Raw genomic sequence first — 21,933 nt, 5'->3', positions numbered from 1 at the left:
TTTTGCAATGTATACAAATACTGAATCATTGTGTGGTATACCTGAAACTGATATAATGTCGTCAGTCAATCATGCCTCAATTTAAATAGAAAAGAGCAGGCTAATTAAATTATGTCATACTCCTAAAATGAGATTCTATTCAGCTGTTAAAAAGAATGAGCTAGCAGTGAAAAAGAAAACAAAACAAAAATAAGTGAAATATATTTCTTTACAATATAGGCTATCTGTTCTAGAATTTCTTATGCCATTGGCATCTATGGATCATTAGCATTTTGCTAAATTATGGACATTTTCTGTGCTAATATCTTTGGTGAAAAAGAGTGCTATAGGCGGGGAGGTGAGGAGGGGTGAATAGGTAGAGCACAGAGGATTTTTAGGGCAATAAGAATACTTAGTATACTATTATAATAATGGGCACATGTCATTACACATTTATCCAAAGCTGTAGAATGGATAGCACCAGGAGTGAACCCTGAGGTTCACTGTGGACTTTGAGTGCTTACGATGTGTCAGTCAGTGTAGATTCATCCTTGTTAAATAAGGTACCACTCTGTAAGTGATGCTGATGATGGGGGGAAGCTTTGTGTGTTGGGGGGATGCAGGAAGCATATGGGAAGTCTCTGTGCTTTCCTCTTAGTTTTACTGTGAACCTAAAACTGTGCTAAATAAAGTCTAGAAATAAAATAATTAATTTTTTAAAATGAGCTCAATGTCTATGTACTAATGTGGAATGGTCTCCAAGATATTAAGTGGAATATGAGATGCAGAACTGAGTATATGGTATACTACTGTTAATGTATAGGGAACATCATGGCTAAAGAAGATATCCCTTGTTTGTGTGTCCCCACCCACCCCCAGCAACAATAATTTTGCTTCCACCCAGAGACAAAAGTGCTTTCCTGGGAGCTGTGGGATCTGGTACCATATGTCAAGGGACCTGAGAAGAGTCTCAACCACATGTTGCATTGGGCAATGGGCATACACACCTTGGTCCCACCGTGGACCTTGCAGTGGCCCATGAATCAACCCCAGCTCACCTCAGCCAGGAGCCCCTGGAAAGCACTGTCTTAGACAATCACTTATGGGTGAGAGAGTCTTTGTAGAAGTCCAGGTTTCCAGCAAAGAAGTTCCAGTACACAGCTAGAGGAAAAACACAAGTTTAGATCCATTGAAGAAGGCGGTTACTAAAAACTGGAGGAGGTGACTGATCATTCAAATAAGGAGACAGCAATACAAAACTTCAAGCAATGTGCAACATAGATCACAATAATCTTTCAGTAACCAATCTCAATATGGGGACCTGCAATTTACTCAATAGATAATTTGAAATAACCGTTTTAAGGAAACTCAATGAGCTAAAGGAAAACACAGAAAGACAATCCAATGAAATCAGGAAAAAATACGTGAACAAAATGAGAAGTTCAACAAAGAGACAGAAATCATAAAAAAGAACCAAACAAACATTCTGGAGCTGAAGATACAATGAATGAAATGAAAACTACAATAGAAACCATCAACAGGGGGCGCCTGGGTGGCACAGTCGGTTAAGCCCCAGACTCAGGTTTTGGCTCAGATGGTGATCTTAAGGTTATGAGACGGAGCCCTGCATCTCACTGCACTCAGCTCTGAGTCTTCTTAGGATTCTCCCTCTCCCTCTGCCCCTCCCTCTCTCCACTCCCTCAAATAAATAAATAAATCTAAAAAAAAAAAATTAACATTAAGGATGGATCAAGAAGAAAGAATCTATGAGTTAGAAAGATAGGAACTTTGAAATTATCCAGCCAGAGGAGAACAAAGAAAAAAGAATGAAAAGAATGAAGATAGGGGTGCTTGGGTGGCTCAGTGGGTGGGTTAAAGCCTCTGCCTTCAGCTCAGGTCATGATTTCAGGGTCCTGGGATCGAGCCCCGCATCGGGCTCTCTGCTCATCTGGGAGCCTGCTTCCTTCTCTCTCTCTCTGCCTGCTGCTCTGCCTACTTGTGATCTCTCTCTGTCAAATAAATAAATAAAAATCTTAAAAAAAAAAGAATGAAGATGGCTTGCATGAATTATGACATACCATCCAAACAAATAATTTATGCATTACAGAGTTCCAGAGGGAGAAGGGAGAAGAAAGCTTATTTAAAGAAATAATGGCTAAGAACGGCCCAAATCTGGCAAGAAATTTGGATATCCAAGTTCAAGAACTAATAAAACTGCCAAAAATCAAAGACAAAGAGTCTTAAAAGTAGGAAGAGAAAAGAAGCTTGTAACTTACAAGGAACCCCCATAAGGCTATCAGCAGATTTCTTTTTTTTTTTTTAAGGATTATTTATTTATTTATTTGACAGATGGAGGTCATATGTAGGCAGAGAGGCAGGCAGAGACAGAGAGAGAGGGAAGCAGGCTCCCTGCCGAGCAGAGAGCCCGATGCAGGGCTCGATCCCAGGATCCTGGGATCATGACCTGAGCCGAAGGCAGAGGCTTTATCCCACTGAGCCACCCAGGCGCCCCTATCAGCAGATTTCTTAACGGAAGCCTCAGAGGCCAGGAGACAATGAGATGATATATTCAAACTGCTAAAACAAAAACAAAACAAACAAAACTACCAACCAAGAATACTCTCTCTGGCAAAGTTATCTTTCAGAAATGAAGTAGAAGTTTAAAATTTCCCAGAAAAACAAAGGGAATCCATTACTGCTAGACCTGACTTAAAAGAAATGCTGAAAGGAGTTCTTTAACCTGAGATAAAAGGATACTAGTTAGTAACAAGAAAACATACCAAAATGTACAACATGCTGGCAAAGATAAGTATAAGACAACCTCAGAGCACTCTGATACTGTGATGCAGTCATATGTTAACCACCTAACTCTAGGATAAAGGATGAAAGGCCAGAATCTTAAAAATAACTACAATATTTGTTAGTGAATATACAGAAGATTCTCTTCCTCTTTCCCTCCCCCTACTTGCTCTCACTCTCGCCCTAAAATAAAGAAATCTTTCTTTAAAAAATAAATATATTTTTTTCTATTTTACTTATTTATTTGACAGAGAATGACACAGTGAGAGAGGGAACACAAGCAGGGGGAGTGGGAGAGGGAGAAGCAGGCTTCCGGCTGAGCAGGGAGCCTGATGCAGAGCTTGATCCCAGGACCCTGGGATCATGACCTGACCTGAAGGGAGACGCTTAGTGACTGAGCCACCCAGGCGCCCCTCTTTTTTTATTAATTTTTAAAAATGAAAATGAAAAAACAAGACCTATATGGTGCCTAAAAGAAACTCATTTCAGCTGTAAGGACACACATGGTCTTAGAGGGAGAAAGATATTCCAAGTACATGGAAACCCAAAGAGAGCAGGGTAGCTATTCTTATATCAGACAAAATAGACTCTAAACCCAAAACAGTAACAAGAGACAAAGAAGATCATTATATAATGATAAAGGGGTAATTCATCAAGAAGATAATCATAAACATATATGCACCCAACATTAGAGTACCTAAGTATATAAAGCAAATACTAATAGATCCGAAGAGAGAAATAGACAGTATAATATCATGGGTCTCCAACACCACACTTTAAGGGGCACCTGGGTGGCTCAGGGGGTTAAGCCTCTGCCTTCGGCTCAGGTCATGATCTCAGGGTCCTGGGATCGAGCCCCACATCAGGCTCTCTGCTCAGCAGGGAGCCTGCTTCCTCCTCTCTCTCTGCCTGCCTCTCTGCCTACTTGTGATCTCTGTCTGTCAAATAAATAAAATCTTTAAAAAAAAATACCACACTTTCAGTAAGAGATAGATCATCCAGAGAGGAAATCAATACTGAAACAATGGACTTGAATGACACTTCAGACCAAATGGACCTAATAGACATTCACAGAACATTCCATCCAACAGCAGCAGAACACACATTCTTGTCAAGTGCATATAGGACATTCTGCAGGAGAGATCATGTGATAAGTCACAAAACAAGTCTTAGGAAATTTAAGGAAGATTGAAATCATACCAAGTATCTTTTCTGACCCCAATGATGTGAAACTGGAAATCAATAACAGGAAGAAAACTGAAAAATTAGCAATATTTGGAAATTAAATAAAATACTCCTGGGGTACCTGGGTGGATCAGTCGGTTAAGTATCCAACTCTTGATTTCCTCTCCAGTCATGATCTCAGGATTGTGAGATAGAGCCCCATGTCAGTGGGGAGTCTGCTTGAGATTCTCTCTCTCCATCTGCCCTTTCCCCTGCTCTCTCTTGCTCTCTCTCTCCCTCCCTCTCAAATAAATAATCTTTAAAGAAAAATACTCCTGGGGTGTCTGGCTGGCTCAGTCAGTAGAGCATGCAATTCTTGATCTCCAGGTCATGAGTTTGAGCCCCATGTTGAGAGTAGAGTTTACTCAATTAAAAAAAATTAATAAACAATATACTCCTAAATGAGTATGAGTCAAAAAGAGAAATGTGTCAAAAAAGAAGTCAAAATAGCAAACTGAGAGGCTCTTGGATGGCTCAGTTGGTTAAGTGTCTGCCTTCTGCTCAAGTCGTGATCCTGGAGTCCCAGGATCAAGCCCCATGTCGGACTCTGCACACTGCGGGTAGCTTGCTTCTCCCTCTGCCCCTCCCCACTCATGCTCTCTCTCTCTCTCTCTCAAATAAAAAAATAAAATCTTTTTTTTTTTAAATAGCAAACCAAGCCCAAATTTAACAGAAGGAAGGAAATAACAAAGAGATAAATGAAATAAAGACCAGAAAAACAATAAAAAGATAAATGAAACTAAGAGCTAATTTTTTGAAAAGATAAACAAACTTGACAGAACTTTACCTAGACTAAGAAAAAAGGAGAAAAGACTCAAATAAAATCAGAAATGAAAAAGAGGACACTACAACTGTACAAATATAAGGAATCATAATAGATTACTGTGAACAGCTATATGTCAACAAACTGGATAACCCAGAAGAAATGATAAATTCCTAGAAACATACATTCTACTTAAACCTAAATTCAAAACTTAATCATGAATAAATAGAAAATCTGAACAGACCAATAACACGCAAGAAGATTGAATCAGTAATCAAAAATTTCCCAACAATGAAAAGCCCAGGGCCAGATGGTGTCCACGGTGAATTCTATTAAACATTTAAAGAAGAGGTAACACCATGGGTAATGGGGAGGGCACGTTTTGCATGGAGCACTGGGTGTTGTGCAAAAAGAATGAATACTGTTACGCTGAAAAAATAAATAAAATGGAAAAAAAAAAAAGAGGTAACACCAGTCCTCTTCAAACTCTTCAAGGAAAAGCTGAACAGAAGAGACCACTCCCAAAATCCCAAAGACACCAGCATTACCCTGATACCAAAGCCAGGTAAGAACACTACAAGAAGGGCACCTGGGTGTCTCAGTCTTTTAAGTGTCTACCTTTGGCTCAGGTCATGATCCTGGGGTCCTGGGATCAAGCCCTGCTTTGGGCTCCTTGCTCAGCAGGGATACTGCTTCTCACTCTCCCTTTGCTCTTCCCCTCCATTTGTGTTTGCTCTCTGTCTCTGTCTCTCAATTTAAAAAAAAAAAAAAAAGAAAGAAAGCCACAGGCCAACAGTCCTATGAATATAAATGCAAATTTTCTCAACAAAATATTAGAAAACCTAATTCAGTAGCATATTAAAAGGATTATATACCATGATCAAGTGGGATTTATCTCTGGGATGAAAGGCTGGCCCAATATATGCAAATCAATAAATGTGATATACCACATATTAGAATGAAAGATAGGGGCACCTGGGTGGCTCCAGTGGGTTGGATCTCTGCCTTCCGCTCAGGTCATGATCTCAGGGCTCTGGGATAGAGTCCTGCATCAGGCTCTCTGCTCTGTGGGGAGTCTGCTTCTCCCTCTCTCTCTCTCTGTGCTTCCCTCTCTGCCTACTTGTGATCTCTGCCTGTTAGATTAACAAATAAATAATCTTTTAAAAAAAAAGATAAACATTGGGGAGACCACACACACAACATTACACAGCCATAAAAAAGGATGAGATCATCCCATCTGCATCAACATGGATGGACCTAGAGGGTATTGTAAGTGAAATAAGTCAAACTGAGAAAGACAAATATTATATAATCTCACTCATTTTTGGAATCTAAAAAACAAAACAAATGAATAAACAAACAAAAAGCAGAATCAGAACTATAAATACAGAGAACAAACTAACGGTTGCCAGAGGGGAAGGTGATGGGAGGATGGGCAAAATGGGTTAAAGGGAGTGGGTGATCCAGTTTCCGGTTATGGAATGAATAAGCCATGGGAATAAAAGTCACAGCATAGGGAGTACAGTCAAGGATTTTTTTAAAAAGATTTATTTATTTGAGAGAGAGAGAGCCCAGTGGGGAGGGGTAAGGAGAGAGGGAAAGAGAGTCTCAAGGGAACTCTACAGAGCCCAACATGAGGCTCAGTCCCACAAATCTGAGATCACCACTGAGCCAAACATCTGAGTCGGATGTTTAACCTACTGCACCACCCAGATGCCCCAAAGATAGTTCAATAGCATTGTATGGTGACAGATGATAACTACACTTGCAGTGAGCATAGCATAATGTACACACGCTTATTGAATCACTATGTTATATGTCTGAAAATAATGCGAGATTGTGTATCAACTACACTCAAATAAAAAATTTAAAAAAAAATTAAAAGGGCCACCTACCTGGCTAAGTTGGTGGAGCATCTGACTCTTGATCTTGAGATTGTAAGTTCAAGCCCCGGGTTGGGTGTAGAGATTACCTAAATAAAATATTTTTTTAAATAAAAAGACATAGGTAGTAAACAAATAGAAGGACTGTCAGCCATAGTCCTAGAATAAGGCTCTGAATACCTTAGTTGTTGAATCCTAGGTAAAGTCTGGAAATATTGGGAAAGACTGAAAGTCCTACACCAAAATCTTGACAAAGAATTTATTATTGGGTGGCATGAATATTCTTAATTTCTTTTTGTGTATGTGTGCATACTTCTACTTTCCCTCAATTATAAAATGGACATTAAAAAAAGATAAACATCATATCTCAAAAGATAAAGAAAAGTCATTGACAAAGAACAACATCTTTTCATGGTTAGAGACTCTCAAGAACTTGGGTATAGCAGGAACATACCTCCACGTAGTAAAGGCCATAATAACAAACTTATGGCTAACATCATACTTAGCTGTAAATGGTTGAAAGCTTTTCCTCTAAGATCTGAAACAAGACCATGGTGCCCACTTTCAACACTCCTATTCAACATAGCATGTTGAATAACCATAGCATAGCCAGAGCAACTAGGCAACAAAAAGTAATAAAAGGCATCCAAATTGGGAAAAAAGAAGTAAAACTGTCTTGTTTGCAGATGACATGATCTTGTACATAGACAATCCTAAAAATTCCACCAAACAAAACAAAACTTTTAGAACTAATTAACAAATTCAGTACAGTTGCAGGATACAAACTCGACATACAAAACTTAGTTGCACTTCTATAAAATAGCAACAAAATATCTGCAAAAGAAATAAAGAAAACAACTCCATTCACAATAGCATCAAAAGCAATGAAATTCTGAGGAATAAATTTAACCAAGGAGATGAAAGACTTTGCATTAAAAATTATAAGGCTTTGGGTCACCTGGGTGGCTCAGTCGGTTGAGCCGCTGCCTTCAGCTCAGGTCATGATCCCAGGGTCCTGGGATCGAGTCCCGCATCGGGCTCTCTGCTCAGCAGGAAGCCTGCTTCCATGCCCCCCTGCCGCCCCCCCGCCTCTCTGCCTACTTGTAATCTGTCTGTCAAATAAATAAATAAAATCTTTAAAAAAAAATCATAAGGCTTCAATGAAAGAAATTAAAGAATTTATTAAATAAATGGAAAGATATCCTCTGTTTGTGGATCAGAAGAATTAATATCATTAAAATGTCCATACAACCCTAAGCCATTTAGAGATTCAGTACAATCCCTACCAGATTTCCAATGGCATTTTTCACAGAAATTATAAAAAGAATCCTAAAATTCTTATGAAACCACAAAAGTCTCTGAATTGCCAAAGCAATCTTGAGCAAAAAGAACAAAGCTGGAAGAATCTCAGATTTCAAGCTATACTCCAATGCTATAGTAATCAAAACAGTATGGTATTTGTATAAAAATAGACCAATGGAACAGAATAGAGTGCCCAGAAATAAACCCTCACAAATATGGTCAACTAATATTTGACAAAATAAGCCAAGAATGCTCAATGGGGACAAGATAGTCTCTTCAGTGAATAGTGTTGGGAAAACTGGATAATCACATCCCCCAAAAAAGGAAATTGGATCCCTATTTTACACTACCCACAAAAATTAACATAAAATAGATTAAAGACTTAAGAACTGAAACCATTGAAATCCTATTTAAAAAACAAAACAAAACAAAACTTAGAGATGGGGCACCTGGGTGGCTCAGTTGGTTAAGTGGTTGTCTTTGGCTCAGGTCATGATCCTGGGGTCCTGGGATCGAGCCCCGCATTGGGCTCTCTGCTCAGTGGGGAGCCTGTTTCTCCCTCTCCCTCTGCCTGCCACTCTGTCTAATTGTGCGCTCTCTCTCTTTCTCTCTCTCTCTCTGTCAAATAAATAGATACAGTCTTTAAAAAAAAAAAAAGAACATAGAGAAAGCTCCTTGGCATTGGTCTGGCAATGATATTTCAGATATGCTACCAAATGCATAAGCATCAAAAGCAAAAATAAATAAGTGGGACTACATCAAACTAACAGCTTCTGCATAGCAAAAGAAGCAATCAACAAAATGAAAAGGCAACTTACAAATGGAAGAAAAAATATTTTTAAATCATAAAGCTGATAAATGGTTAATATCTAAAGTATATAAATATAGGAACTCATACAAGTCAATAGCCAAATTAAAAATGGGCAGAAAATCTGAATAGATATTTTTCCACAAATGGCCAATAGATATGAGAAAAGATGATCAAAATCACTAATCATGAGGAAAATGCAAATCAAACCCACCGCAAAATATCACCTCACCCCTGTTAGAATGACTGACTCTCATCAAAAAGACAAGAAATAATCAGTGTTGGCAAGGATGTGGAGAAAAGGGAAACCTTGTGTACTATGGGGGGAATGTAAATTTGTACAACCACTATGGATAATTAGTATAATGTTTCCATAAAAAGAAATTAAAAATAGGGGCACCTAGATAGTGCAGTCAGTTAAGCAGCCAACTCGATTTCAACTCAAGTCCTGATCTCGGGATTATGAGATTGAGCCCCATGTCGGGCTCTGTGCTCAGTGGGGGGTCTGCTTGAGACTCTCTCTCTCTCCCTCTCTCGCTCCTCCCCTACTGTTTGCAATATCACTGTCTCTCAAATAACTTTAAAAAATTAAAAATAGGGGCGCCTGGGTGGCTCAGTGGATTAAGCCGCTGCCTTCGGCTCAGGTCATGATCTCAGGGTCCTGGGATCGAGCCTTGCATCGGGCTCTCTGCCCCGCAGGGAGCCTGCTTCCTCCTCTCTCTCTGCCTGCCTCTCTGCCTACTTGTGATCTCTCTCTCTCACTGTCAAATAAATAAAATAAAATCTTTTAAAAAAAAATTAAAAATAGAAGTGCCATATCATACAACAATCCCACTTCTGGGTATATGTCCAGAAGAAATGAAAATGAAAAAAGAGCTGTCTGCACTCCCATATTCACTGCATGAACTGGATTTACTATAGCCAAGATATGGAAACAGCCTAAGTGTCCATCAACAGATAACTGGATATAGAAGTTGTGAGATCTATATAGATACAGGTATATATATCTATATGAGAATATACATACATAGAGAACATACAGCATATTCATATAGAATATAGATATATATTCAGTCATAACATGCCACTTGTGACAACATGGATAGACTTCGAGAGCATTACGCTGAGTGAAATAAATCAGAGAAAAATACTGAGTGATGTCACTTATATGAAGAATCTAAATTCACAGGTGAGCCCCCAGAAACAGAGAGTAGAAGGGTGGATGCCAGAGAGTAGGAGATGTGAGAAGAGGTTGTCAAAGGGTACAAGACATCCGGTGTTAAGTTCTGGGGACCCAATATACAGCATGGTGATTATAGTTAACAGTACTGTAGTATATAGTTGGGAGTTGCTAAGAGACCGTGTCTTAAATATTCTCACCACAAAAAGAAATGGTCATTATGTGAGGTGATGGGGGTGTTCCTAATGCTATGACGGTAATCACTTCACAGTATGTAAGCATCAAGTCAACACATTGTACTTGTTAAATGTACACAATGTTATATGTCGATTTTATCTCCATAAAACTAATATATGAATAAATATAACTACAACCATATATAGTCGGTGAAAACACAAGAAACAGGTAAAGTGGGGGCGCCTGGGTGGCTCAGTGGGTTAAAGCCTCTGCCTTCAGCTCAGGTCATGATCTCAGGGTCCTGGGATGGAGTCCCGCATCAGGCGCTCTGCTCAGCAGGGAGGCTGCTTCCTCCTCTCTCTCTGCCTGCCTCTCTGCCTACTTGTGATCTCCATCTGTCAAATAAATTTTAAAAATCTTAAAAAAAAAAAAAAGAAACAGGTAAAGTGATTGTTTCAGTGGCAGGGATGGGGAAACTTACTTTTCCTTGTGTTCCTTTTTGTACTGTTTGATATTTTTTCCCTTTAAAACGTGTAGGTGGAATTGGCAGTGAGCAAAGCCTGAGGTGGCTGAGGCTGGCTGGCGGGGCCTCGAGACAGACAGCCAGATTCTCTATGATGACTACCTGCCAGTTTTCCTACCCACCTGTGAGAACCCCCCACCGCCAGGGTATGCCAGGAAGGCTACAACAATGAGTTGACCCAGTCCCTGTCCCCAGTCATCATACTGAAAAAGCCCCCTGGGGCTCAGTTGGGATTTAACATCCAAGGAGGAAAGGCCTCCCAGCTAGGTGTCTTCATTTCCAAGGTGATTCCCAACTCTGACACACACTGAGCAGGACTTCAGGAAAGAGACCAGACCCTCGCTGTGAATGAATGATGCAGATTTCTAAGAGACTGAGTCCAGCAAGGCTGTTGAGAGCCTGAAGACAGTCAGCAAAATCAGCACGCATGTCCACGTCTCTCTGTACAAGTATCATCCCCAGAAGGAGAGGACTGTGCCCTGGAGAGTTGCACCCCATGGCCCTATACTTCGAATCTGCTGGGAAAAGCTGGCAAGGCCCCAGGGCTGCTATTTGGGAAACTACTCTCAGCCCATCCCTGGCAGAGTGGAGTGGGGAGGACAGGGAGACAGGGGGACGCTGCACTGAGCCAGCGAACCAAATGCATCATCCAAATTACTGTACTTCTTAGTGCCCTAGTTCCCAGGTGAGCCTCATTCCTGGAAAGAGAAGAATGATGATGTCTAGGTACAACCCAGCCTGTGGAGAACCCTGCTAGGAAAGGCAACTGACGTTTACTGAATACCATGTTTTAGGCATGTACATAGATGTCATATCATTTTCATTAGAGCATAGAAATCAGAAAAAAGAATCTTGGAGGCCTTCCATCCAGTCTGCCTGGCCATCTCCTCCCATCTTCGTACCACGAGTCTCATACACCTTAGAGATTTCAGTGGGACCCTGTTTCCCCCTCTTCTTCCTCCTCCTATTCTCTCCCCCTCAAAACAGCTGGGTGGCTCAGTCGGGGTTAAGCGTCTGCCTTCAGCTCTGGTCGTGATCCCAGGGTTCTGGGATGGAGCCCCAATTCTGGCTGCCTGCTCAGCAGGGAGTCTGCTTGTCCGTCTCCCTCTGTCTGCTGCTCCCTCTGCTGTGCGCTCTCGCTCTCTCTCTCTCTCTGTCAAATAAATAAAGTTTTTTTAAAAAGTGTATATATACTTAAGGATAAAATAATGTCATTCATTAAGAAAACCAATAAGAGATACCATGAAATTATCTCAATAAATGCCAAAAGACATATTTGATAAAACCATCACTAATTTTTAAAATTATGTTAGAATCTGAAATTAAAAATAGTGAAAATATCAAATGCTGGTGAATATGTAGAGAAATTTTATCTCTTACAGTTTACTAGTGGGAATGCGAAATCTTAGAGCTATCCTAGAAAATAGTTTTGGTAGTTTCTTTAAAAAATAAATATTCACTTACCATATGACCCAGCAAGACATTTATCTCAGAGAAATGAAGCATATGTTCACATAAAAACTTGTGCCTGATTGGTCACAGAAACTTTTGTAATAAACAAATAAAATGTTCCACAATAAGTGAATGGTTAACAAAAACTGGTATAGTGCTTACTTCAGCAGGACATACACCAAAATTGGAACACTACCGAGGTGAGCACAGTCCCTGCACAAGGATGGCAAAGATTGCTGAAGTGTTCCATATTGAAAAACAAAATAAAACTGTGGTACATCTATACCCTGGAATACTACTTGGTAATGAAAAGGAACAAACGATTGATACAAGAACTTGAATGGATCTCCAGGCATTATGCTGAAAAAACCAATTTTTTTAAAAAGATTTATTTGACAGAGAGAGAGAGAGACATCACAAGTAGGCAGAGAGGCAGGAGGGGGTGGGGGGGAAGCAGGGTCCCTGCTGAGCAGGCAGCCCAATGCAGGGCTCGATCCCAGGACCCTGAGATCATGACCTGAGCCGAAGGCAGAGGCTTGACCCACTGAGCTACTCAGGGGCCCTGTGAAAAAGCCAATTTTCAAAGGTTACATGTTATTTAATACCATACATTCTCAGAAATAAAAAAAAAAAATTATAGAGAAAGAACTGACTGTTGGTTGCCAGTGGTTAGGGATGGTGGTGGGGAGGGGAAGGATGTGGCCATAAAGGAATGGTATGCTGGGGGTCTTTGTAGTGATGAAACAGTTCTGTATCTTGATTGCAATGGTGGCTACACAAGCAGTTACAATGACTGGAGAAGTATACATTGTATCAATGTCAATGTTCTGCTTTCACTATTGTCCTGCAGTTACATAAGATAGAACCACTAGGGGAGTGGATGGAGAGTAAACAGAGACCTCTCTACTGTGTTGGCAAAATTCTGTGAACCTATAATTATCTCAAAATAAAAAGTTTTTAAAAAGTATTAAAAAGGGGTGCCTGGGCGGCTCAGTGGGTTAAAGCCTCTGCCTTCAGCTCAGGTCATGATCCCAGGGTCCTGGGATCAAGCCCAGCATTGGGCTCTCTGCTCAGTGGGGAGCCTGCTTCCTCCTCTCTCTCTGCCTGCTGCTCTGACTACTTGTGATCTCTGCCTGTCAAATAAATAAATAAAATCTTTTTTAAAAAGTATTAGAAAATTACATGGGGTGCCTCAGGGTCTCACAGATGCCTCTCCTTGGGCTCAGGTCATGATCTCAGGGTCCTGGGATGGAGCCCCACATCAGGCTCTCTGCTCAGCAGGGAGCCTGCTTCTCCCTCTCTCTCTGCCTGCTTCTCTGCCTACTTGTTTGTGATCTCTCTCTGTGACAAATAAATAAATAAAATCTTTTACAAAAATAAAGTATTAGAAAATTACAAATAACGAAATGTTTCTTTTGAGAGTATCTCTCTCCGACAGATAGAAACATTCTTTAACAGGGGCGCCTGGGTGGCTCAGTGGATTAAGTATTTGCCTGCTCAGGTCATGGATCTCCAGGTCTGAGATCAAGCCCTGCCTGGAGCTCTGTATTGGGCTCAAGATCCCCACTCAGTCAGGAGTCTGCTTTTCCTTCTCCCTCTGCCCCTCCTCACTGCTTGTGTTCCCACTCTCTCTCTCTCAAATAAATAAATAAAATCTTTGAGGGGGAAAAAAAAGAAAAAGGGGCGCCTGGGTGGCTCAGTTAGTTAAGCGTCTGCCTTTGGCTTAGGTCATGTCCAGGGATGGAGCCCCCTGTCAGGCTCCCTGCTCAGCCTGGAATGTGCTTCTCCCTCTTCCTCTGCCCTGCTTCTGTGCACGTGCATGCTCTCTCTCTCTCAGTCTCTATCTTAAATAAATAAAAGAAGTCTGTAAAAAAAAAAAAAAAAGAAAAGAAAAGAAAAAGAAGCATTCTTTAACAATGAAACATTTAAAAACATTCTCATTAAAATAAGAAAACATTCAAAAGGAAAGCACAAGCATACCTATAGTGACGCTATTATTTAATGTTGTTTTAGAAGTTTTGCCAATATAATAAGACCTAAACAGAAATAAGATATTTAAGTATTGAGAAGGAAATAAAACTATCTTATTTGCAGATAATATGGCCCTATGCTTTATATGTGGAAGACAACCCCAAACTCAGAATTATAAGGGAGTCCAGGACCAAGATAATGTCACAAAATCCATAGTTCAATAACCAGTTACTGAACTCTTCCCCCTTACAATAGTAGCAAATATACAAAAAGCTTAGGAATAATCCTAATAAAAAATACATGCAAGACATATATGTGTAAAATCTATTTAATGAAAACTGAAAAGCTTCACTGAGAGATAGTGAGTATTATAACAACTTTATTTCAAATTTAAACGCATAAGTATAAAAACACAAAGAAAAAAAGAAACTGATGCATCCATTCTAAGGGTCTTAGTAAGATTTTAAAATTCTCACAACTACATCATCCAGTGAATTATAAGCAAAAAATATTTACGTTATATATTCTAGCTCTGCACTACCCAAAACAGCAGTCATTGGCCCCAGGAACTACAGCTGCCTCTCTGCCTACTTGTGATCTCTCTCTGTCAAATAAATAAATAAAATCTTAAAAAAAAAAAAACAAAATGCACAATAGTTTGAAGATTTACTATAAAATGTAAAATATCTCATTCATAATTGTGTTGATTACATGTTAAAATCATATTTTGGATGTATTGGGTAATGTAAAATGTGTTATTAAGATAGTGGTTACTACAGAACTTTAAGTCACGCATATTTGCTCACCTTTGTGGCCACGTTACATTTTAAGTGGACAGCACTGCTATAGATTTTTCATTTCACACTTTCATGTACCTATAGACCTTACTGCCCATTAAAATTACCTCGTTGCTGGGGCACCTGGATGGTTCAGTGGGTTAAAGCCTCTGCCTTCGGCTCAGGTCGTGTTCCAGGGTCCTGGGATCAAGCCCCGCATCGGGCTCTCTGTGCCTGCTTCCTCCTCTTTCTCTGCTTGCCTCTCCTCCTACTTGTGAGCTCTCTCTCTGTCAAATAAATAAATAAAATCTTTTTTAAAATTACCTATTTGCTTTATTTTTTTAAGATTTTAATTTTTTCATTTGAGACAGAGAGAGAGAGAACAAGCTGGGAGAGGGGCAGAGGGAGAGGGAGAAGCAGGCCTCCTGCTGAGCAGGGAGCCCAATGAAGGGCTCGATTCCAGGACCCTAGGATCATGACCTGAGCCACCCAGGCGCCCCTACCTAGTTGGTTTAAAAAGAAAAAGCCCATGGGCACCTGGGTGGCACAGTCAGTTAAGCATCAGACTCTTGGTTCCAGCTCCCGCTGTGATCTCAGGGTCGTGGGACTGAGCCCTGTGTTGGGTTCCATGCTCGGTGCAGAGTCCGCTTGAGATTTCCTCTCCCTCTGCCCCACCCACTCATGCGCTGTCACTTTCTGAAATAAATAAATAAATCTAGAAAAGGAGAGGGGAGGGGAGAGGGGAGGCAGGGAAGGGAGGAGAGGAGAGAAGAGGAAAAAAACCTGGCCCTACCCCAAGAAATACAGTTGGTGTTGGTAGCATTGCTATGATCCTCAGTGTCCCTAGGCGATTGTAATGTACTCCCAAGGTTAATAACCACCACGGTTGACCTCAAGGATCAAGCCCTACAGAATTCTTTTTCACATTTATCATTTCATGTAATTAAGGAAAGGTACTCACCAGGCCGAGAAGTAACATTCGAATCTGAGAGCACCAATGTGGGGCAGGTTCCATTCTGGATAGATACCGCCTGCAACTGATCAAAACAAAATGTGATGGGGTGCCTGGGTGGTTCAGTGGGTAAAGCCTCTGCTTTCGGCTCAGGTCATGATTCCAAGGTCCTGGGATCGAGCCCCAAGTCGAGTCGGGCTCCCTGCTCAGCGGGGAGCCTGCTTCCTCCTCTCTCTCTGCCTGCCTCTCTGCCTACTCTGTCTGTCAAATAAATAAATAAGATCTTTTAAAAAATTAAATAAATAAATAAATAATGTGAATTTTCCCCAGCCTATGGCCCGATCATAGCAAAATTTTCAGTTAATAAAAATGAAGTAATTGATATTTTTTAAAGTTTTATATGATTCTCAAGAGCACAGTTACTAATATTTGAGCTGGTTCCGAGCGGATGGCCTATGGGATGGATTTAAAACACAAAGGTTTGTGCACTTTTCTCCCCTTTCTGATCACAGCATCTCTAGGAGGTGGGCAAGGCAAGAGATTTTAATCCCCCTTTTTAGATGAAGATATTGGGGTCCACAGAGGGCAAGTGGGTTGCCAAAGATTGTGTGACTAGTTACTTATAGCCTTGACTAGAACACACCTTTCGACACCTGTCCAAGGCCCTCCTCGGTTAAGTGTCTGCCTTCTGCTCAGGTCATGATCCTGGGGTCCTGGGATCGAGTCCCACATCAGGCTCCTTGCTCAGTGGGGAGTCTGCTTCTCCCTCTCCTTCTGCCTCTCCCTCTCTCTCAAATAAATCAAATCTTTGTTTTTAAAGATTTTATTTACTTATTTGTCAGAGAGAGAGAGCAAGAGCGCACAAGTGAGCAAAGTGGCAGGCAGAGGCAGAGAGAGAAGCAGACTCCCCGCTGAGCAAGGAGCCCAATGTGGGTTTCGATCCCAGCACCCTGGGATCATGACCTGAGCCTCAGGCAGCGTCTTAACCGATGGAGCCACCCAGGCATCCCTAAACGAAATCTTTAAAAAAAAAGAAGAAGAAGAAAAGAAGAGGAAGAGACACCAGAGAGCTGACCCCCTCCCTATTCTCCACTCCCCCCGCCCCAATCTCCCTCTCTCCATCTTTTCACAGGCAAAGAGGAAAGACTGTGTGAGGACTCATGGAGGAGACAGCCATCTGCAAACCAGGAAGAAAGGCCTCATCCTGCTGGCACCTGGATCTCAGACTTCCAGCCTCCAGAATGTAAGGGAATAGATTTCTACTATTTAAGCTTCCCAGCCTGAGGTACTTTGTTATGGAAGCCTGACTGAGACAATAAGTTAAATGCTGTACCCAAGGTCAAGGTCACAAGATCAGGGCATAATGGAGCCTCGATCTGTACCCAGAATTTTTTTTTAAGATTTTATTTATTTATTTATTTGACAGGGAGCGGGAGAGAGAGCACAAGAAAGCAGAAGCAGGGGGAGCAGGAGAGGGAGAAGCAGGCTCCCTGCTGGCCATGACCAAAGCCGAAGGCAGGTGCTTAACCCACTGAGCCACCCAGGTGCTCTTCTATCCAGAACTATTTGGACCCTCCCCCCATGTAGTGATTGTGTGGGTCAGGTCAGCGCTTCTCAAACGTTGATGGCTATCAGAAGTACCCAGGGGAGTGCCTCGCTGCCTCAGTTAGAAGAGCATGCAATTCATGGTCTCAGGTTGTGAGTTGGACCCCACGCTGGGAGTACAGATTACTAAGAAAAATAAAATAAAAAAATTTTAAAAAAGAAAGAAGAAAAGAATGCCCAGGGTAGTTTGTTAGAATCGGGGATGCTCTTACACTGGTTATGGTGGGCTATGTGAGGCCTCAGATTCTGCATTTTAATAAGTGATATCCCCACCAGGTGATTCTGTTGAAGTTGGTCCCAGACCGCGCTTTGAGAAACACCACTCTGCTCTCAGCCTGCGGGTTCAGAGAGATATGGCAGGGAGCTGGTGACCCACAAAACACATATAAATGTTCTACAAAGATATGCAAAAAACACTGTCAGCCTCTGAGGAGGCTTGAGGGTCTGCTATGAGAGGGAGGTTTATTTTTAAATTTGTGTTTTATTTTGTATTTTTTATTTTACTTAGTCAAAGATTTTATTTCTTAATATGTGAGAGAGAACAGTGGTGGGGGAGGCAGAGAGAAAAGCAGACTCCCCACTGAGCAGGGAGTCCCACCCGGGGCTCTATCTCAGGATCCACACCTTCCCCCACATCATGACCTGAGCCCAAGGCAGATGCTTAACTGACTGAGCCAGCCAGGCACCCCTGTTTTGTATTTTTTACCCTTAAGAATGTACTATTTTTCAATCTAAAAACTAACTTGAGGGGCACCTGGGTGGCTCAATCGCTTAAGTGTCTGCTTTCAGTTCAGGTCATGATCCCAGGGTCCTGGGATCCAGCCCCGCGTCAGTCTCCCTGCTCAGTGGGGGGCCTGCTTCTCCCTCTGCCTACAGCTCTGCCTGCTTGTGCTCCCTCTTCGTCAAATAAATAAATAAAATCTTTAAAAAAAAAAAAACTAACTTGAAAAGAGAGATCATGAACTTGAAGAACTTGTTATTGGCATGTTGTTCCACAAACAGGTACTCAAAAAGTAAAAATTCCTAAAAAAAAAAAAAAAGTAAAAATTCCTTTTGTCGTCTTCCACTCAAACATTTGCCATCCCTGTCCTTCCCTCCCTCCCCCACCCAACAGATCTCCATTTATGCATCTGATTAGCAAATACTAATTTAATGTGTACTGTATTCCAGGCACTCTTCTAACAGTAAAGCTGCTCCCGTAAAACAGACGGTCCCTCCCAGCCTGCGTAGAGCTTACAGTCCCCATCCTCACCTCTGGCAGTTTTGACTTATTTCCTGTCTTCCCAGGCTTACATGGGCCATCCCCATACACAAACCTAAACTAGCTTTTCCACTCCCGTCCCTCTGAACCTGACCTCAGCTCTCCTGCATGGAGCCTCCAGACCCCTGGTGATATTCCTTAGCAGGGGGACGCCTAAGAGTCTTTGGACCAGCTTCCTGCTGCCCTCTGCTGGGGCTCCTTAGGGCTCATGTCCTTCCTCAGGGCCTGCCTCTCTCTGCTTGGCATCTACTCCATCTTGGTGGGTAGACTTCAGGGATATGTGCCCCAGAATATACTGGCTTTTCCTGGCCCCTGTGACTCAAAGCTGGGATCTCTGTGAATGTAAGTCTGAGCCAGAATGTCCCTAAAGACCACTGTCTTAAAAGAGACAATGCTGTATGGGCGGGCAGTGGAACCAATCCGTGTGTGTGTGTGTGTGTGTGTGTGTGTGTGTGTGTGTGTGTGGTGGAGGGAGGAGGATATGGGTCCTTCAGGTCATGCCTTTAATAGGATTTTTTTTTTAGATTTTATTTATTTATTTGACAGAGAGAGAGCTCACAAGTAGGCAGAGAGGCAGGCAGAGAGAGAGAGGGAAGCAGGCTCCCCTCTGAGCAGAAAGCCCCATGTGGGGCTCGATCCCAGGACCCTGAGACCATGACCTGAGCTGAAGGCAGAGGCTTTAACCCACTGAGCTACCCAGGTAGCCCTAGTAGGATTTTTAAAAAGATTTTATTTATTTATTTATTTGACAGAGAGATCACAAGTAGGCAGAGAGGCAGGCAGAGAGAGAGGGGGAAGCAGGCTCCTCACTGAGCAGAGAGCGTTACGCAAGGCTCTATCCCAGGACCCTGAGATCATGACCTGAGCAAGGCCGAGGCTTAACCCACTGAGCCACCCAGGCGCCCCCTAATAGGATTTTTTAAATTCTTTCTTTTACTCTTTGTTTTTTATCTTTTGCCAAAGGCAATTTATATTCATTTAGAAACATCAGCATATAGAGACATGAAAAGATTTAATTTCACCTAGAGACCATTTCTGCTCATACCTGGAGCAGGAACAGAGGGGAAAGAGTACTAGGCCAGGAGCCAGGACACTAGGTTCTAGTCCTCACTGTCCTCTCACTGTATGACCCTGAGCAAGCCCCTTCTTTCTTAGAGCCTCAACTTATCATACACACAAAAAATGAGCACCCCAACAAAGTGCCCAATGGCTTTCCTCCTCTGAGGTCTAAGTCAGTGGTCCCAAGTAGTCTCCATTATCAATTAGACCCTTAGGCTGCTCCAACTTTCAAACACTACAAACATTGAAAAGCAGTAAAAGTAGACTAAAACAGATTACAAATGGGGGGGGGGCTCTGAAAAGTTCTGAAAATGCACAAAAATCCTAAAAAACTTTTAGAGGATTGAAAATTGCCTTATGGAGCATTACACAGCTGACACTACAAGAAAAAAAACCACAAACCAGCAACCGGGGAATATTTATTTTCAATTAAATCATTGTTCCAATCAAAATGTTGTATTCGTGGAGTGCCTGGGTGGCTCAGTGGGTTAAAGCCTTCAGCTCAGGTCATGGTCTCAGGGTCCTGAAATCGAGCCCCGCATCGGGCTCTCTGCTCAGCGGGGAGCCTGCTTCCCTCTCTCTCTCTCTCTCTGCCTCTCTGCCTACTTGTGATCTCTATTTGTCAAATAAATAAATAAAATCTAAAAAAAATGTATTCGTGAGAATGCTTTCACAAAAATTGCTTTCAGTTCCATCATATATCTGTGTGAGGCAGCCGGCAAGCAAGAGTTTCCATCCAGATCCCCCGTGAACTCGGAAGACGTCTGGGATCCCCACTCTTGGCGAAATAAACATGACCGACCACAGGCATGCGTATACCCGGCAAGCATTTACTGATTCTCTTCTTGTCAGGCTCTGTGCCGAGGGCCTGGGATACTGGGCAGCCAGGACAGCCCTGCCATCCTCTTCCCACGGGGGCTCCCAGTCAGCCTGTCTGTGCAGACAGATATGTCCATGTGTCATTCCAGGCAGGGTGAGACGAGGCGAGAACTGAAGTCACAGCAAATGAAAGAGGCAGTCAGGGAAGCCACCACCCTGTCCCTCCAGCCGTCATGAAGATCCTCAGAAAGATGTTCCAGATATTTTTGCTGTGAAACACATTATCCCAACATTCAGTGTCTCAAAACAACCATTTTATCTTGCTCAGAATTCTGTAGGTCAAGAAATCAGAGGGTGTGGCAGGAAAGGCTTACCTCTGCTCTGAAATGCCTGGGACCTCCGCTGGGAAGATCAGTGGCTGGGGACAGGAGTCACACAGAGCTATGTTCACCTGTGTGCCCCGAGGTTAGTACCGCCTGTTTGCTGGGCCATAAGTGTGGCAGTTTTCCAGAGTGTGAACGCATGGCCTCGGCACACACAGCGTGGAGGCGTCAGGGTCCCTGCGGCCCTACGTGGCAGCTCGCACCACACACAGGAGCATCTGAGGCAACAAGGCCTTTCCTGCCCTCACTACGGAAGGTGCACTTCCTGGAATCCTATCGGTTACAAGCAAGCCACAGGCCTGCCAGGTTGACAAGAAGGATGATTAGACACCACGCCTTGACTGGCAGAGTAAGGTTCCAAGAAGACGAGTGAGAAAGGAGGTTGCATTGTGCCGTCTTTGACACCATTTACCACACCCGGGGTGATCCAGGCACCCCATTTACTGCCCAGCATGGAAGGGCAGGCTGAGTGGAGCCCAGCTGGAGGTAGGGTGGAGGTAAGAAGGGAAAGAAGCTGGACTCCTCTGAGGGGCAATTCCATTTGACCGTGGCTTCAGTTTCTCCTCCCTGATGGTCCCGTGTCTCCAGCCCAGAACCTGCTTCTGAGCTTCAGATCAGTGTGTCCTCCTTCCCGCCTACTTTACCTTTCAGTGCCTCAGCGTGTTCTTGTGAGCAACGGAGGCGCCGATATGTTCCACCTCATGCCTGACACATGGACGTGCCCAGTTTGTGTGGAGATTTCAAAGCCAGTTCAAACCCAATGACTCCAACACTGAACTCCTAATGTGCTGACATGCCTGCCCCTTCCTCCGTGTCCCCTACCTGCAGGGACAGACCACCATCCCTCCTCTGGTCCATGTCAGAGATCTGGCGGTCATCTTTCATACCTCGTGCTCTCTCTCTCCCCATAGCCAACCCGATCCCAAATCTTGACAAATTTACCTTCTAGACGTGTCTCTAATTTTTCCACTCTTCTCCATCGCTACCCTAACACCTAGTCCAAGCTTACAGTCATTT

At 42.6% G+C, this 21,933-nt stretch overlaps 1 non-coding gene and 1 pseudogene across 1 annotated transcript; both read left to right on the top strand.

Moving 5' to 3' along the window:
• The first annotated feature begins 10,188 nt into the window (after nt 1-10,188).
• LOC123948691 lies at nt 10,189-11,265 on the top strand (annotated as a pseudogene).
• Nucleotides 11,266-12,244: 979 nt separating this feature from the next.
• Nucleotides 12,245-12,346, top strand: LOC123950170. The gene has a single exon (XR_006820164.1). It is a non-coding gene; the product is annotated as a U6 spliceosomal RNA (small nuclear RNA).
• Nucleotides 12,347-21,933: the final 9,587 nt, after the last annotated feature.

The sequence above is a fragment of the Meles meles genome, chromosome 8, assembly GCF_922984935.1.
Source record: "Meles meles chromosome 8, mMelMel3.1 paternal haplotype, whole genome shotgun sequence".
Classification (NCBI taxonomy): Eukaryota; Metazoa; Chordata; class Mammalia; order Carnivora; family Mustelidae; genus Meles; species Meles meles.
This window is presented reverse-complemented; position numbering and strand designations above follow the sequence as displayed.